Raw genomic sequence first — 13,067 nt, 5'->3', positions numbered from 1 at the left:
TATGCAAAATAATAATGGTATAAAATATTAGTAGGTAGTGTTTGATTATCTGAAGTAGAATAGCAGCCTTCCTCCTTATCTGGTTCTGAAAAAATAGAAAATAAAAATAATGATAATTGGAGAAACACTACCACTTTTGATCCAGTTTGCTAATACTGCAAGAATGCAAAACACCAGAGAGGGATTGGCTGTTACAAAGGGGGTTTATTTGGTTACAAAGTTACAGTCTTAAGGCCATAAAGTGTCCAAGGCAACACATCAGTAATCGGGTACCTTCACTGGAGGATGGCCAATGGTGTCCGGAAAACCTCTGTTAGCTGGGAAGGCATTGTTTTCAAATGGCTTTCTCCCAGGACTTCTTTCAAAGGCCATCTTCAAAACGTCTCTGTAAGCTTCGGCAAACTCCTTCTGTCTGAGCTCTTATATAGGGGTCTAGTAAACTAAACAAGGCCCATGCTGCATGGGTGGGACCATGCCTCTATGGAAGTTATCTAATCAGAGTTATCACCTACAATTTGGTGGGTCACATCTCCATGGAAATAACCTAATCCAAAGGTTCCAACTTAATCAACACTAATATGTCTGTCCCCACAAGACTGCATCAAAGGACATGGCTTTTTGGGGAATGTAATACATCCAAACTGGCACAACTTTCATTACTATTAGAGAACTGCTGAAGGAAATGGATTAAGGCCTGTTAACCTAGTGGCCTTGCTGATACTGCACCTGAGAATTAGGCACACTACTCACCTAGTCATACAAACACTGAACTAAGACAGGTCTCCCCTATACAATGTTCCTCCCTGGAAGAGCTGAAAGGAATGTAGGCTCAATCCCAGGAGGAATGAAACGTGGAGGTGAGAACTGAGCCTGCCCAGTTAATTCGTCCCAAATTTACCACCAAATAATTCCACTTTCTGGAGCTAAGAAAATTAAAGGGGCAGGAAAAGGCCAGCAGTGTTGGGACAGAAAAAGGCTGCAAAGATGGAAAGAATCTTCTAAACTGAGGACAAGTTGCCTCACCAACTAAATTCACAAACCTTTTGTTCCCTTAACCATAAAGCATATGATCAGTTAAACGGGAGGGTGTGCTGTCCCTCTGAGCAAAGGGGAGATAAAAGGTCTATTAAAATAATTATCATCCCACCTTCATTGGGCCTTTTCCTCAATAATAACCACAGCTCTTTCTAGTATCTCTCAGAACCCCTTATGAACAGCTTAGAATTTGGTGTCAGAATAATATAGTAATTGAATCTTCTCCAAGAATATACTGTACACATAGCTGAAAATTTACATCTTATTTCCTTTCTCATCTTAAACTGTATGCCACCACATTGTCCAACATAGCCTGCCAGAAATTCCTCAATAATGACATATCAAGATACTTGATTTAAAATGCATCCATTTTCTCCTATAATAAAATGCTAATAAAATAAAGATATAAACTCCTCTCCTTATAAAATTTCTAGGCAGAAATTCATTTTCAAAGATTGAATCGCTGTCAGTTAAAGCTCAAAGATACTAGACTCCAAATGAATTACTACCTGAAATGAAATTATCCTCCCCTTATTAGTTGAAAGTCCAAAATACTTACATTCCATAAAAGTGAAAAAACCATCATCACCTATTTCTTATTCTCCACATCAAAGTTCTTTCAGTGATGTTAATTTCAAATCCCAGTCTCATTTTTAAAATCTTTTAGCAAACAAACAAACAAACAAACAAACAAAACAGGTAGGGGAAGTGGAGAAAATAAAAAACAAAGAGGAAATTCAGGAAATCTAACATTTAATTCTAACTGGTTTTGGCCAAAAACGCACTTATGATGTTCCTTATTGTACTGCATGGTATTGGTGTCAATCAAGAAGAAAATTAAGGTACAAGACAGTAAGATACATAGTAGATGGTATTTTTTTAACCTTGGCACTATTGACATTTAGAGCAGGACAATTATTTATTGCAGAGGGCTATCCTGTATATATTTTAGGATGATCACCACCCTCCTTGGAGTCTACCAACTAGATGCCCCCTCCTCAATTTTAACAACCAAAAATACCTCCAGACATTACCAAAGGCACCTGGGGGCAAAACTGACCCCACTGAAAACCACTGTATTAGAAAAAAACATCAGTTAAAGATGGAAGTAAATAGGAATTTGAATAGTCATTTAAATAGTAACCTTTCCTTGTAAATTTTATAAAACTTTATATAATATAAGGCCAGGAAAGTCTTCTGGTTGTCCAAGGATGAATTATGTCTCTTTATTTGAAAGATGTAAATCCGAAGATAACATCTTTGATTTTTAATGTTGTGCTAGCTGTTACAAGTACCTGATATGATTGTATCCACTGTGGGTTGAGGACTATATTTCTCTCTCTCTTCCAGAGAACCAGAAAGCCAAGTTTTAGGGTCATTTAGGATGAAGTTGAAATGGCCTTTGCTGTCCATATCTGTTGATTATGTGACTGGGTGAACTACATGCACTGTCTCGTGCTATTTATCTAAGTTTGCTTGTAAATGTCCATGTCTACTGTATAAGTTACATGACTATGTGCATGGAACATATTATTACTAATTCCTAAGGGAAGATTTGATGAATCTCAGAAGGAGTTGATTTCATTGTCACCAAAAGGCAAAGGCAATATTACATATTATGAAAGTTTGGGATTTTCTTAGACTTTTCTCATAGTTTCATAATTCCATTTCTTCATTCCACCTTTCTGAATATTGGATATGATAGAGACAATGGAATTTCTGAGTAAACAGGAATTTATGCAGATATTTGAAACAGTCTCAATAAAATGAGTTTCACTATCATTAGAAAAATATTGCAACTACCCATATTGGAAATATAAAATAAAATATTCTTATACTGTCAGAACCACAGCTCATTGAAGGAAAAGTTTCAATTTATTTTAAGACTAAGTAAATAATGACTAAAATGCATACAAAAAGCACTGTGTCACCCGTCAAACAGAATAAAAGGGACCAGGTTTACCTTTCTAGCTGACACAACTAAAATGCTGATGAAATATTTTTTCATCAGGCAACAAGTAACAGGAATTCCTGAGAAATAACAAACAAACAAGTTGAGTCCTATTTCTGGTATACTGCATCTTGGCAACTTAAACTACAACAGTACACAAAGTACAACTGCTCTGTTCCAAATCTTCAAGCTGACTCTTGCACTGCTTTGTGTCTCAATTAACAAAGCTCAGTGACAGCAAAGCCTGTAGGGAATGCTTATTCAAAGTACAGGTGCCAGAGTGACGCTCAGGGTCATCACCCCACCAGGGTCTGCAAAGACAGGTGATCTCTCCTGAAGGTCTGAGGAAAGAAGGGAGTGGAGGGCACAGCACTGGGCTTGAGGATGGGGAGAACAGGAGGGGCCCAGACAAGGAAAGTGACTGCTTACAGGACACACTTCTCATGGTTGGGTCCTAGTAGAACAGAAAAAAAGAAAGCTTAACTGGCCACACGTTGGTCACTTGGGATCTGAGTCTTTTTCTCATTTTTGTCTGTCATCTGTTTCATGTAATACCCCGCACACATACACACACACATGCACACACATACACACTACTGCCAAAGGTCTCTACTTTACCAAAACCCTCCCTCCCCAAACATACATAAACACACACACACAGGAGAATCCAAACACCAATATGGCACACCCTCAGACACGGACACAGGCACACTAGAAGCACAGACCTCACACACCAACAAGCCCCTCTCTCAGACCTAGTTTCATCTCTGAGCCAAAGCTGCTGAGTTGCCCATACACAGGCCATGGAACCAGATCCTTTAGTGCCCAAGGGCTCTTGAAGAGCCTCTAATCCAGCGCCTTCAGTTTACAGATGAGAAAACAGAGGCTATGAGAGGTCAGGTCATTTGCTAATGATTCCATGGCTTGTTTGTGGCACAACTGGGCCTGGAATCCCCTACCACACACTGGTCTGGTCTCTTGCCTGAAGCCTCCCGAGCTGAGCTTTCCTCCCTGCAAGGAGATGGTCACACTCTCATCCTCTGTCCCAGGCCCCTCCTGAGCTGGGATCATCATTCCTTTCTGAGGGGCTCAGCCTGGCCTGCAGGGCAAATGGGAAAACTGCAGAGAAGAGGATGAGGGTCCTCACTCATGCCTGTGTCACCTGGAAGTCAACGTCCTGGATGGGAGAGCAGGAGTCTGAGCAGATACCAACTCCGTGTTAATCCAAGTCTGACTCAAGCAGGATAGGAGGGTAATAAACCACATGAGAAGGTTCTACCCTAAAATATGTTTGATGTGTGTGTGTTGCTGAGGGTGAAGGAGGGCTTGTAGGGTTTGATGGTTCAAATGTTCAATGATTCTCTGATCTAGAAGCTCCACTTAAACACCTGCTATCCGTGTTTGATAAAGACCCATAAACTCTCTGCTCTCCATCTGCCTGACTGTTATTATCAATGACAAGGGACACATGTAAGCATCATTTGTTTCTTGTAAACAGCCTAGAATACAAACCTTCTTCTCCAAAACCACATTCTGTTGCTGTCTCATATTTCCTTTCAGACCATTTCCCTTTCACCATACTTTTGAGCACAGTCACATTCACTTTCTTCTGAAATCATAGGCCACGGGAATTCATGCTGTCTGTAAGTAGGTTGCCAGATGGTAGATGGTGTACTGATTCTATCCTGGCCCTGAGCATAAGACAGGCAAGATTAGTCTCAAAGTGGAGGACAAGAAAAGAGTTTCTTAAGGCGTTATTTTAAATGACAACAGGTTTGAAGTCAAGATGACAATAGGCACTGGATGCCTTGCTACAGTCTAAAAAAAAAACAGAAAGAAAGGTATTTTATTCTTAATTATTATTTATAAGCACATTTAAAAAAAAAACTAAAAGCACTTTCCTTAATGTCACTAGAGATTCCTAGAAATTTTTCTCCCAGAAAGAAGCCAAGGAAAAGAACGTCCAGTGGCAGGACTGTGAAGGCTGGAAGGTGAGCTGAGAGAGAGTGACCTGCTCCCAAGCAAACAAATGGGTTGACAGGCTTCTTCTGGTTGTGGATAATGTTCAATTCTACCTGTAAAACCAGGCCTGGAAGTTGGTTTTTAAGCCATCCATTTTTCTTTCCAGATTTTATACCTACCCCAATAAATTGGGGACCAGGGAAGGATGAAGAAAGGCTGAGATAAATTTTTACCTATAAATGTGGATTCCTGAGATCAAAACACACACTACGGAAATCATGGGGAAAGGTTATAACTGGAAAGAAACTTCCCAAATGTACCTCCTCCCCCATCCCCAAATCATCTCACAAAGACTCAGGCAGAAAACACCCAAGAGATGCAGACTGGGAAGCAATAGTGTAGCTATTTATGCAAAGCTCAGGAATATGAAAAAAAGAAAGAGTAAGGCAGGTGGACATAAGACAGTGGGAAACCTGGTGTTAATGGCCATGAGGGTAGAACAAGGACGGGACAGCAAAAGCTGAAATAACTGACTCTGGACCTCAGTCATTTCTATTCACTCATCAGTTCACATTAGCATTAAAACATGATTTTAGCTCTTACCTTGTGCCAACGACTATTCTAAGTGCTTAAGATTCAGCAGATGATGATGACGATGATGACAATGATAATGACAATGACCAAAAAAAAAATACAATAATAATACTTTAGAGTTTTTCAGGCTTTTCTCTAACAACTTTACAAGGCTTTTATTATCTTATCCTTACAACAACCAAAGGAAGATGAAGATAAGAAAAAAATTGACGGCAGAGCAGTAACTTCCCAGTCACACTCCCAAGGACAATGCCCTCAGCAGACAAGGTCCCAGCGCTCAGGGAACTTTCAGTCTCTTGAATGGAACGGGAATTAAAAAAGCAGGTGGTAGAGTTGATGATCTTCCTGGAAATTGTTTGCATTTTCTATTATGAATCCTGACTTTTTCTTTCTTAGTTAAGAAGAATGAATTGATTTCATCTTAACTTCTTTCTTACCTTGTCTTCCTTCAACTCCATATTTTCATTTATTGCATATCCTATTGACATAAACAGTATACCTTTTAAACATATATTTAAATGAGTATTTTCATATTAATACTGAGTTCATTATCCATAATCCCCACTTTCCCTTCATTCTTCATAAATTGCCATGTTTTGTTGAACTTTTAAGGGAATTATAATCCCAAATGCCAATTAATATATTATTTTAGTTCACTCTACTTTGTTTAATTGTGTTTCTTAACAATAGCCATAAAATGTCCAACATTATTAACAACCATTATTGGAAAAATAATCAAAACAAAATATAAACAGTTTTAATGAGTCTGATTCCAATTCTGTTTCTTGATTCCTATGTCTTCTTCTTACAGGGGTTCTTTTTTATTTTACTTGAGTATGTCCTCAAGCAATTTCATTTTCAAAATAGATCCATGTACAGTAAATTTGCTGTCTGTGAACACCAATAAAAGATCATGTGTCCCCACAAATATGAATTATATATTTGCTCAGCATAGAATTCTACATTCAAGTTGTTTTCCCCCATAAATGTAAAAAATGCCATCTGGTATCGAAGGTTGCAAGTGAGAAGTCCTATGCCAGTTTGATCATTGCCCCTTTGTAGCCATTTTTCTCTTTTTCTAGAAGTTTTTACAGTCATGTCTTGATGTCTTAGATGCCCACACATACACACTCACATATATTTACTGCTAAATATTTAGGCAGACGAGTAACAGGAGGCTTATCAAGTTCTTAAGAAGCATCATCACATATAAAAAACAAACATGGACACCTTGCAAGTAGACACATGCTGTAAGTAGAGGGCAGTAGGTAGATCAGAGGAACATCAAAGTGCCCCTGGGGTGACAGGAGGACCTTGGGTTGAGCATCCTCCCTCACCTACTGACACAGTTTAGGACAACACTGTCTTTCTGCAGATCCTTCTATAAATACAAGGCTGACTCTCTTCCCTCTCTAGCACACTCAGGCTCCTGCTCTCCCATCCAGGTCGCTGACCTCCAGGTGACTCAGCCATGAGGACCCTCGCCCTCCTTGTTGCCGTTCTCCTGCTGACCCTCCTGGCTCAAGGGGAGCCACTCAGAGAAAGTGCTGTTGAGGTTCCAGCCCAGGAGGACCCTGAGCCACAGGACCAGGATGTGGCCATCTCCTTTGCAGAAGATGGAATCTCAACTCGAGCGGCCTCAGGTGAGAGACCAGACCAAAGTGCTGTAGGGGATCTCAGTCCCAGATGTGCCACAAACAAGTCATGAAAGCACTAGTAAATGAGGGCCTTCAGTTTAGAGGCTCCTCTAGGGTTCCTGGAACACTAAAGAATTTGGTTCCAGGAGATGTGCGTGTTACATCTGGTTTAGCTTGTCAGTTTCACAAGCTAAACCAGGCCTAATAGAGGAGTTCATTAATACATGAAGACTTGGCTTAAAATCCAGTGTGTGGATGAGGTGAGGTGGGATGAGAGGTTAGTAACTCTGAGTTTGAGAAGTATACTGCAGGGGTAGTATTAAGCAAGTAAATTATATACTAGAATGGGAAAAGAAGTATGGTCCTGCACAAGCAATACATAGCTAGTAAGATTTATTTTGCTCTATGACAAAAACGTGATTTCTTTCATTCTATTATGATTGGTAATACCTTGTTCGATTATGAGTAGACACTGCTTCTTAGAGTATCTCCACTAGTCTGGCTCTGCCCTTATTCTTTCCCACCTTTCCCACTGTGCCTGACACTCCACTTCTTTCCTCAGACTCGCGGAAGGACAGCTACTGCTCTTGCAGAATCAAACGCTGCCGTAGGTCTGAGCGTGGATCTGGGTACTGTATTATCAACGGCGTTCAACACAAGCTTTGCTGTCGCTGAGCTTTGTTAATTGAGATGCAAAGCAGTTCAGGATTCAGTTTGAAGACTTAGAAAAGAGCAATTTTATTCTCAGTACTTTGTACTTCTCTTATTTCTCTAACTAAAATAAAGTTCACACATTAACCTCACTGTGTTCGGCGTTTCCTTATTTGTTTGTTTGAGTTTGCACATGGCTTATTTGTGCTGTCTAATTTTATTGTGAATTATGTCCTGAATGGTCTGCATTAAGAGGAACCAGCCTTTGCTTCACAATAGCCCACAACCTGAGCATCAAACATCAATTTTAAAAAAATCAAAAAGAAATACAACAGTAAATGGTCAACTTCAAAGTATAGAATTCTACATGTTCATAATCATACAAAAGAGGGAAGTTACTGTAAAGTTTAAGAAAAGGTGGTTGTTCATTCAAAGGAAAAGTGGATATAGTAGGCTGCTACATGCCACATGCGAATATTTTTCTTATTTTAAGTAAATGTGTTAAATATAAGTATATAATTTTCCTATCTGTATAAACAGGAGAGAGCAAACTAAAGATTAAGTGAATTACATAAAGGAAAGAGTGAAATGTGAACTGAGGATAGACTGAGCAGCCTTAATGCTCTCAAATAAAATCAGAAAGAATCAGAGCCCAGAAGCTGATCAATTTGGTGATACACAATAATCAGTGAAATAGAGGGTCTCCCAGTAGACATGAAAAGAATAAATTAGTCCAATGCGCTATACAGGAACTGTTCACAACCCTCCACACTTTCCAAGATATTCATTTTATTAATTATAATAAACCCATACCAATTTCAACAAAATTCTAGCAGGAAGACACATGTGTTTAATAATTCCAATGAACAAAGTCAATATAACATAATGACAAGACAATTGCTTATAAACCGCCTGCCAAGCAAAGCTTAAAGAACACATTATTTGTGGGAAAGGAAAGTTTTCAATGCTAAAATTTCTATAAAAAGTAGGTACTTAAGAGTACCATGACATGACAAAGAAAAACATGTTTATTATTTACAATACTAATCAGACCATAGGGTTTGTATCATCTTAGAAACACAACCAAGTTCAACAGTCAGCTATGCAACCACAGAACCTGCAACCTTGTCTAACCTAAAACGGGTCCGGTAAGATTACAAAAACCCTAGGAAAGAGTAAAATCCACACAAATGAGAAAAATGTTAAATCTACTTTTGTAACAGTTTTGATATAATGGGATAAATGAATTTGTTATTGTTCTTGAGTACGTTTATCTGTTGTTTAAGGTGTTAGAACAGTTCAAAAAAATCAGGCACACTAAATTTATTATCTAATGTAAACTTTAAGAGAATTTAAATAATCAAATATGTACAATTTTTGATTCTCAAAATAAACACTTTTGGTTTTTAAAAGTATTGATTAAGCATCAAACTTAGTGCAAATAATGGTGAGTTTTTTTCTCTGTGCATAATAGAACTTCCAAGATATTAAAGAATCTACCAGTGAACTGCAGCCTGGTCCTGCTTCTCTCACCTGAAGCTCCGTGATCAGAGCTCCCTTCCCCACCAAGGGGCTGGCGGGAGCCTGGTTCTCAGCCTTCACATTCCCCCTGAGTAGGGACGAGGCCAGGAACTGGAGGGCCAGCAGGAGAATGGTACTGAGGAGGGTGAATGTTCTCATTCCCCCATCTAGCAGGCAAGACTCTCCAGCAGTAGGGATCAGAATAGAGAGTGAAGAGAGCCCTGTGCACCAACTGTGCATAGTTGGTATACCAAGGTCAGGTTGGAGAGATGAGGGCATGGGGTGAGAGGGGGTGGATTTCTGAGTCCTTCCTCTTGCCTAAAAGTCATTTCATGATCCTTATTTAGCTCCTTGATTCATGGCTCAAACAACTACGTGTTTGGTCTCTTTTACTATAAGACTTTTCGATAAACTTCCTGTTCCTCCATCAGCCTTTACATTTCTTGGCTACAATGTGGGGTCCATGTCAGGTCTCTGCTGTTCCATTCAGCCTGACAAGGGTAAAAACTCGTCATCTTCCTAGACAGACCCCTCAGTGCCCAGTTTTCCCTTGAGGCTGAGATCATCATCTCACCTCACTGCAGTGATCAGGGGACAGGAAAACATGGAGAAGTATTCTAAGGTTATGGGGAGAGCAGCCCCCTCTCACAATAAGAACAAAATTAATGTTTCTTCAGTCTCCATCTATGAAATGAACACCAAGGATGGGATCAAGAAGATGTCAGTTTATCAAAACAGAGATAGACAGAAAATGTATTTCACCCTCTGGCAATGAGAAGCTTTTTAGAGTTGAATAAAAATTTTCAGCTTGGCATTGACCTATTCACTCAGGGTTAAAGGAAAAGGACTCGACCACCATCCAACCACATCCTGCCCATATCTCCTTGTCTTTCAATCCCACACATTCCCTCGATCTTACACACTTACCCCAAGCATTCTAACTCAGTTTTTCCTGCTATGTTCTGCTGGAGAAAATTCAAACAATCACACAAATCAATAGTGCCCACCTGAGCTGGACCATCAGTCTCAGCACCAATATTCTAAGTGTCCCAAGGTTCCTAAGGGACCTTCTTCCCAGTCTTCAGAGGCTTTAATCATATCCCAGTTCCTCCATTCTATACCACATTTCTCCACTTTATTATTTCTGAAATTCTACATGCATCTTTTATCTACACACAAATGTAAGGAGGTAGTGGTTTTGCTTTCTTTTATGTTGATCAACTTGTATAATTGTATAATATATAACAGGTTAGAATCAAGAAAATGCCTTGATATGGTGAGTACCCATTAATCACCTACATTGTGTCAGGCATTGCACCAACTGTCATATTTGCTGCATATCACGTCACACCAGGAGTAAGGAGGAATGATGATCTGGATTTGGTAGAGGAGGAAACTGAGATGTGTAAGGATCTAGGCCTCCGTTCTTAGGTCTCTCCCCCTCCACAGACCATGGTCTCACGGTCTGCACATCAGTACCTCCAAACTGGGTCAAAACTTCCCTACTCTTACGCATTCTACTTCACCTTGCACCTCACCTTTAACTGATGATCTTGCCATCTATGTCACGGAGAAAATAAATTTATTAGATAGGAATTTTACAGACATCATACTATCAAACCAACTTAATGTACCTATACAGTATTTGCAAACTTGTTCCTTCATGGAAAGTCATTTTCCTCTTCTCAGCTAATCACTACCACCCCCATCTGTGCTGCTGATGACATCCCCTACCTTATCCTCAGTAACTTCTGGAATCAACTAATTGTTCTTCTTTCTTCTGCATTTTCAAATAGTTCATCTCTTTCTCATAAATATTTTTAAATACATAAATCATTTAAAAATGTTATTTAATCTCACACCACCTGCAACTATCATCCATCTTTCCACCTCTTCATAACTAAACTTTTTGGAAGAGTTGCCTATATCCACTATTTCATTTTAACTCCATTTACTCTCTGACCTACTGCAATATGGCTTCCACCTCAAACCCTCCGCCGAAACTGCTCTTGCCAAAGTCACTGTGGCAAACAGTATGGTTTGCTATATAATAACTGTTCTGCCACCCTTTACTTGCTGGCAGAGTCCATCCCTTATCTAGATAAGGTTCCAAGGGCCAGATTCTTCTTCCCTGACCTTCTTTACAGCTATGGCATATGTTTGTGATCCACCTCTAGGCAACTGGAACAGAGGAGATGTCTGCTGGTGGGTGATTTTGGAGAAGACTTTCATCTTGAACAAAATGGAGGCAACTCCAAGTAAAAGAAGTGTTTGCAGTGGTGGGACAATGTGATGTTTGCCACTGATGCAGTCATCTTAAAATCTTGAGGGAAAGGCCAAAGGAATTACAGAGGGGCATCTACTCCTTTGGTTATCATTACCGTGCATACGATACCAAACAGCAGATCTTAGTTTCCTACCCATATATTTCTAGGGTGCACTAATCCTGGATCAATCTGAGATAGGAAACTGATAGCTAATGATCAGCAAACCCAGGGCTTCCTTGCAGATCTCCCTGTCTCCAAAATACATGCCCTAAACACTATGCCAGGGGTTCTCAGAGTGTGGCTGGCAGGAGCTGCTGGGGTCCAGAAGTCAACAGATCAAGTGGGCTGAGCATTTTGGCAGGTTCAGAGGGAATCTGCTGAAATAACTTTGATAAAAAATATATTTGAAATATCAGATCAATTAGATTGTCATTGAAATCCTGCTACATTCCTCATAAGCACGGCATTCAGAAACATCTCCACATACATTAAAAAACTGTGTGGCTTTAGTGTGTCAGCAAACAACTAATTATTTCTAATGTATTTTCAAATCACCTTTATGGTATTGAACATATTTGTTCAATTAGTTTGTTGCTTTGGTTAGTTGGTTGCTTCTTTTTTGTGATAAATCCTCAATGAGCAAAAATAGAATAAGAATACACAAGTATTTCACAAAGTGTTAAAGTTTTGATGAAAATAGTAACAAATACTACAGCTGAAAAAAAATCAATAAGGAAAAAGGTAAGCAAGTCTTCAATTTGAATTTTTTAAGTGGGAACATGTATTTACAGGAATGAAACATCTTGCCAAACTGTAAGCTTGGTGTTCTGCTTGAACATAATGATGTCATATGGAAAGGGGAATCTTTTTGCAGCACATATTCAGATAGTGGAGTAGGAAGATGGGCTATCATCATCTTTATTGTTATACTCAATAACTCAGTGATAAATGCAAATAGGCAAATAGAGATATGAAAAGGCAACAAATTAATCAAATGGTCTTCCAGTGCATTCTACACCTGTGCTTCAAATACACATGTTGGGATATATCTCGGAGGCGGGGCAAGATGGAGGACTGGTGAGCTGTATGTTTTAGTTACTCCTTCAGTAAAGTAGGTAGAAAGCCAGGAACTACGTGGACTGGACACAACAGAGCAATCTGACTTTGGGCATACTTCAGACAACACTGATGAAAATGTGGAACTGCTGAGATCAGCGAAATCTGTAAGTTTTTGTGGCCAGGGGACCCGCACCCCTCCCTGCCAGGCTCAGTCCCGTGGGAGGAGGGGCTGTCAGCTCCGGGAAGGAGAAGGGAAAACTGCAGTGGCAGCCCTTATCGGAAACTCATTCTACTGATCCAAACTCCAACCATAGATAGACTGAGACTAGATACCAGAGAATCTGAGAGCAGCCAGCCCAGCAGAGAGGAGACAGGCATAGACAAAAAAAA

General features: G+C 39.7%; 1 protein-coding gene across 1 annotated transcript in view; it reads right to left on the bottom strand.

Annotated features, from left to right (window-relative positions):
- The window catches only part of LOC119516773 (sperm-associated antigen 11-like), a 148,103-nt gene that overhangs the window by 112,709 nt on the left and 22,327 nt on the right, over nt 1-13,067 (bottom strand). The window lies entirely within an intron of this gene.

Source organism: Choloepus didactylus, chromosome 20, assembly GCF_015220235.1.
Source record: "Choloepus didactylus isolate mChoDid1 chromosome 20, mChoDid1.pri, whole genome shotgun sequence".
NCBI lineage: Eukaryota > Metazoa > Chordata > Mammalia > Pilosa > Megalonychidae > Choloepus > Choloepus didactylus.
The sequence above is the reverse complement of the archived record's forward strand: the minus strand, read 5'-3'. Positions and strand labels throughout refer to the sequence as shown.